General features: G+C 42.0%; 1 long non-coding RNA gene across 1 annotated transcript; it reads right to left on the bottom strand.

The window, feature by feature from the left end:
• Positions 1-3,403: 3,403 nt before the first annotated feature.
• Positions 3,404-4,983, bottom strand: LOC144291969 (uncharacterized). Its single transcript, XR_013359509.1, has 3 exons — positions 4,863-4,983; positions 3,645-3,825; positions 3,404-3,544 (listed from the first exon to the last, which is right to left on the bottom strand). It is a non-coding gene; the product is annotated as an uncharacterized LOC144291969 (long non-coding RNA).
• Between the last annotated feature and the right edge of the window lie 828 nt (positions 4,984-5,811).

The following is a 5,811-nucleotide window of genomic DNA, read 5'->3' as shown; positions in this document are numbered from 1 at the left end:
TGGGCTCTTGTTCAGACCAACCCCTGTATCAACATCACCTGAAACAGGGTTTGCCCATAATAGTCGCTGAGTACAGATGCCTTGTTTACTCGGTAAATAACACACAGAGGGGATGGGGAGGGATGAGTATCATGAAGAACCCAATGGCTGCCAATGTCACCTGCTTCACATTTGTCCAGGGGTAGCTTCTATTCCCCCAAATGGTATCTTGAGCTTGCCTCAGAATGGGCTAAAAACACAGTTCTCTGAGCTGCACCCGAGTTCCCGAGTCAGCAGGTCTAAGCCAAGGGCCAAGAACATGCATGTTAACAAGTTTCCCCCACTGTTGCTAATGCAGCTGGCACAAGGACCATGCTTTGAGAACCTTCGCCCCAGAGGTAAGAATTACCTGTCTCCACTTTCTGCCTCCTTTTCTGGACTTAAGTAGTATACTTCTTTTTAAGCTTTTTCTCCAAACTTCTCAAACCTTCACTCAAAATACTGCCTAAGGGCTGATCCCAGAATAACTAAAACCAAAACGATAATGAATTCCTTTCTCTTTAAAGGAACAGGCAGGAATCGACCTCAATAATACAAGAGGTACTTCCTTCATTCCAGAAACAGAAAAACAAGGATATCACACAGTTATTAGAAATTGGTGCTCAATTTTTCTTCTGGGCAGGCAAAGAACACGCATTCTGAATACCTGGTTCCTTTTCCAAAAGCTGCTCCAAAGCTGCTGGCAGCCTTTAGAGTTTACCCAGCCATGAGATGGCAGCACTAAGTTGGTGTTCACACAAAATGTTATGCTGGGCCCACAGAGCCCCTGCCTTTCCTCTCTCTGGGTGACTTTCCAGATCAAGGCAATAAGCAATGGACTAATACGTTCAATGGAACAAAAATAAGCCACAGTCCCCCCTCCCAGAAAAGGTGGCATTTAAGAAATTTGTCCGGCAAATGCAGACCATGGAACACAGACCTGAAATGGAGTTGCATGCATTCCATTCAGTCCCTAAAGATGGAGCCTCAAGTTCCTACACCCAAATTAGGAAAGAAAGGGCTGTTAATTGGTCATGCCTTACTAATGGGAGACAATGGGCAGAATGACAAATCTGTGCCCACCTCCCACCCCCCATAATGTCTGGGACAAGTAGCCATCTTAGCTACAAGGCAACTGATGCTGACCTGAAATCAAAAATCAATTCAAAATGGATTAAAGACCTAAATGTGAGATCCAAAACCGTAAAATTCCTAAAAGAAAACATGGGCAGCAAACTCTTAGACACCAGTCTTAGTAATATTTTTTTGGATCTGTCTCCTGAGGCAAGGGCAACAAAAACAAAAATAAACAAGAGACTACATCAAACTAAAAAGCTTTCACATAGTGAAGGAAACCATCAACAAAACAAATAGGCAACCTACTAAATGGGAGAAGACATTTGCAAATCATATCTCCAATAAAGGGTTAAAATCCAAAAAAAATTCAAAAACTCATACAACACCAAAAAAGTCCAATTAAAACATGGGCAGAGGACCTACATAGACATTTTTCCAAAGAAGACAAACAGATGGCCAACAGACACATGAAAAGATGGTCACCATCATTAATCATCAGGGAAATGCAAATTGAAACCACAATGAGGTATCACTTTACACCTGTCAGGATGGCTAGAATCAAGAAGATAAGAAATAAGTGTTGGCGAGGATGTGGAGAAAAGGGAACTCTGTACTGTTGGTGGTAATGTAAGTTGGTGCAGCCATTGTAGAAACCAGTATTAGAAAATTAAAATTAAATTAAAAACTAGAAATACCATACAATCCAGCAATTCCACTTCTGGGTATTCATCCAAAGAAAACAAAAACATTAATTCAACAGGATAGATGCACCCCCATGTTCATTGCAGCATTATTAATAATAGCCAAACTACGGAAGCAACCTGTGTATTGACAGATGAATGGATAAGGACAAGAAAATACTCTTCCCCCCACCTCACCCCCATACACATGCCCACAGAGGGATATCACTCTGCCATTAACAAAATAAAAAATGAAATCTTGCCATCTGCAACAACATGGACAGTCCTAGAGGGATTATGCCAAGTGAAATAACTCAGACAGAGAAAGACAAATACCATATGATTTCACTTATACATAGAATCTAAAATATCAAACAAACAAAACAGAAACAGATTCATAAATACAGAGAACAAACTGGTGGTAGCCAGAGGGGAAGGGAGATGGGTGAAGTAGGTGAAGGAGATTAAGAGGCAAAAACTTCCAGTCATAAAATACATAAGTCAGAAGAGTGTAAAGTATGGCACAGGGAATATAGTCAATAAAATTGTGATAATGATAGATGGTAACTACACTAATCGTTATGATCATTTTATAATGTATAGAAGCATTTATTCAATGCTTCATCTATGCTTCACCTAAAACTAATACAATATTATATGACAACCATACTCTAAAAAAAAGTATATGGGGCTGCCATATACTCAGTCAATTAGTTTTCTGCCTTCGGTTCAGGTCATGATCCCAGGGTTCTGAGATTGAGCCCTGCATCAGGCTCCCTGCTCAAAGGGGAGCCAGTTTCTCCCTCTACCTCTGCCTCTGCCACTCCGCCTGCTTGTGCACACTAGCGCGCTCTCTGTCAAATAAATAATCTTTTTTAAGTGTATATATTTATATATAAAGATGCATTAGAAATTTTAGATCCTAAACAAGAGGAACACTGCCCCAAGATCTATTCTCTCATGATTTGCCGAAGTACGGTATACTGTAAGTTATAGGCATTATTTTTCCATGTCAAAAATAGGGATTTATGGTTTATGAGCTATGAGGCTACTTTGCAATAAGCATGTATTAAACACAGAGACTCCCAGCACATCCAGAATGTAGGGTGGCCACAATAAGTGTAAAACTGTTCAGAAAATGCAATTCTTCCTTCTTTGCTCAATCTCCCACCATTGTCACCTCTTCCAGAAGCTTGGTCTGAATTTAAATCTATTTGGGGAAAGACTTTGCTTCACTTATATGCTTTCCACCCAAGTGTCTCAGATATAGTTACTCATGCTTCACATAATCCTAATGAAAATGTGGGGTTTTTTCCCTAGAATTATCTGGATGATTCCTTCCATTTTCCTTGGCATTGGAGACTGAAGCCCTAAACATTATAAGGCTCTTTCCTTCACTAGATCAATTTACTAAGTCAGTTGTTCACTACATCTAGTTGTTCACAGTTGTTTCCAAACTTGGCTTATCATCAGAATAAACTGTCGAGTTTTCTTTGGTTTTGGTTTCATTTTTAAAGTATAGATTCCATGACACTGCCCAACCTACTGACCTAAAATCTTGAGGAGGTAGAAAGCTGGAAAGTTGTGCTGGTTTCCAACATGTGTGGGGAACAGTAACCCACCTGAGGGAGTTCCAATGATCAAGCAGGTTCAGAAAAGGCTGCACTAGGAAGCACACCTTTCCAGACTTCAGAGCTGCTTCTTCTCACCATACTCACAGTGTCCTGTGGGACCACTGGGAAGGAAACATGGTGAATCTACAGGATCTTCTTACAGAGGAAGAACAGAAAGAGATTTTCCTAGAACCCAAGAGTGTCATGTGGGAGGATTCAAGCTTCAAGCAGGGACAGGGTCAGGGCCTCTCATTACCTGCTTCCAGTTCATCCTCTTCTAGTTCAGAATTCCCTTACTTTCTGTGGGCTTTGTAGACTCGAGTTTACCAGATACAGTACTGCATGGCATAAAAAAACCATGAAACTGCTCTTCCCTGTCGCTGTGTTCCTTCAGTCAAGTACATCTTCAAGGAGGCCTTGTAATCCATCCCAGATCTCTGGGAAAGGAACATGGAAAGGAAATGAGTGAAAACAAAGACATGAGGAGAGAATCAAGTTGTTGGGACTCTCTGAAGGAGAGAATCAATAACTCAGGGAGGAGTTCATCTTGTTTCTGAGGGTAATGGAACTGTCCGAGCAGCACCCTGAGGGTGTTGGGCTGGAGAGCCAACGAGCCCTCCACCAGCACTCACGTCCACAAGGAACATCTGTTCACACCCAGGCTACTGCAGGGAGATTTATTTCTATTAACTGGGGGAGGAAGAAGGCATTTGGTTGGGGTAGGGTTGGGAGAAGAGAGGAAAAATGGAAGGTTTGTGTTGGTAACTCTCACCCACTCAGTCCTGTGGTTTTAGTGTCTGATAATAGAGGGCATGGTCAGACGTTGGACACTCTGCTTTCAGGAGAGGTCTTTATAAAGGTTTTGGCAAAGCAATGTTGCTCTTGGATCCAGGTAGCACAAGGGTGGGTGGGAGACCTGGGTTAGTCAAGGTTTAATCAGAGAAGCAGGACCACTGTGAGTGATATGAAATAAGGAGCTAGATCTCACCTGGCTGTGAGAGGCAGTAGGGCAGTCTATGCAGGACATTGCCACAGATCAGCTAAATCAGTCATCAAGAAAGAAAACTGGATGTGGTCAATGGCAAGAACAACCTGGGACCTGCCTCGGTCTCCCACTACCTCTTCCCTTGATGCCTTAGGTGATGTGCAGGAGACAAAGGGCCCCTTCACCACAAAGTTGCACATGAACCTGGCCAAGAATTCACAGAAGCAGCAAATGTGGTGGGACTGGCCCCAGCCCAATAGCAAATCAGTGATAAATGGGGGCAAGTTGCCACTCTGCTGTATAGACTAACAGAGTGGAAAAAATATGGCTGCTGCTTCACTCCTGCCCTCCAGATCTCAAAGTATCTCTTGTGAGCAAAACTAATCTGTGCTTATAAAAAGAAGAGAATTCTGTGAATGGAAAATCTTGCTTGGCTAAGTTTAGCTGATAATGCAGATGCACAGCAAGACTTTCTCCCTGTTCTGGTACCTGGTTGCTCTGGGCACATCCAGCATTTCAAGAAGCGTGATGTGAACTCTGGAGTCCTCCCAGTGACTGAACTCCAAGACAGGTCCAGGACTGTGAATGCAGCTTCTTGGGTCAGCTTGCTGGGGAAAAGATGTCAAAATGTGTGTCTTGGGAAAGAAAGGAAGAACATGACAGACTGTTTGATGAACATATATGTATATATGAAAGCCCACTTGGAGATTCTCCAGAATAATTGGGGGGTACTGTGGGCAAGTAGGGGGTCAGAGAGTCATACCACTCTAATTTGCATATAAATGGAGATGTCGCCCCACATTGTATTCAGGGATGGGGATGCCTGGACAAGCTGGTTACACAAGTTAGTGGTATCTCATAATGAGAATTACATAAACTCATGAGCTAGAAAGGAATCGGAGTCATTATTTGCCTCTCCTCTCCCCTCCATGCGCATCCTCTGCTACTTGCAGGTCTCTAGACAGATCACACAATTACATGCTTTGGAATCTTTGCATTTGGTGTAGCCTCATTGTGAAGACTATTTCCTTGCCCTTCCTCATCCCCTTTCCCTCAATAACACAGACTCAAATTCCAAGTCTCAGGTCAAGTATCTCCTCTTCTCTGACTTCCAGGTAGTATCAATTAAAGGACCCTCCCATGGACCATCTGTTGATAGCACCTTGATTACTTCTTCCAAGGCACCTAAAATAAACTGAACAATTTGATGGTCTTTTTTATTTTAACCATTCTATTATGTCTTTAGTGATACTTTATGGTGGTATAAAATTGCATTTTCCTAATGAAATAATGATGTCAAGCACCTTTTCATGTGCTCTTGTGCCATTCACATATCTTCTCTGATGAAATATCTCTTTAAATCTTCTGTCCATTTTTTAAATTGAGTTGTTTAAGTTTTGAGTGTTCTTCATATATTTTTGACACAAGCCCTTTATCA

This window comes from Canis aureus, chromosome 20, assembly GCF_053574225.1.
Source record: "Canis aureus isolate CA01 chromosome 20, VMU_Caureus_v.1.0, whole genome shotgun sequence".
Classification (NCBI taxonomy): domain Eukaryota; kingdom Metazoa; phylum Chordata; class Mammalia; order Carnivora; family Canidae; genus Canis; species Canis aureus.
Note: the sequence above shows the minus strand (reverse complement) of the source record. Positions and strands in the feature narration are given on the sequence as shown.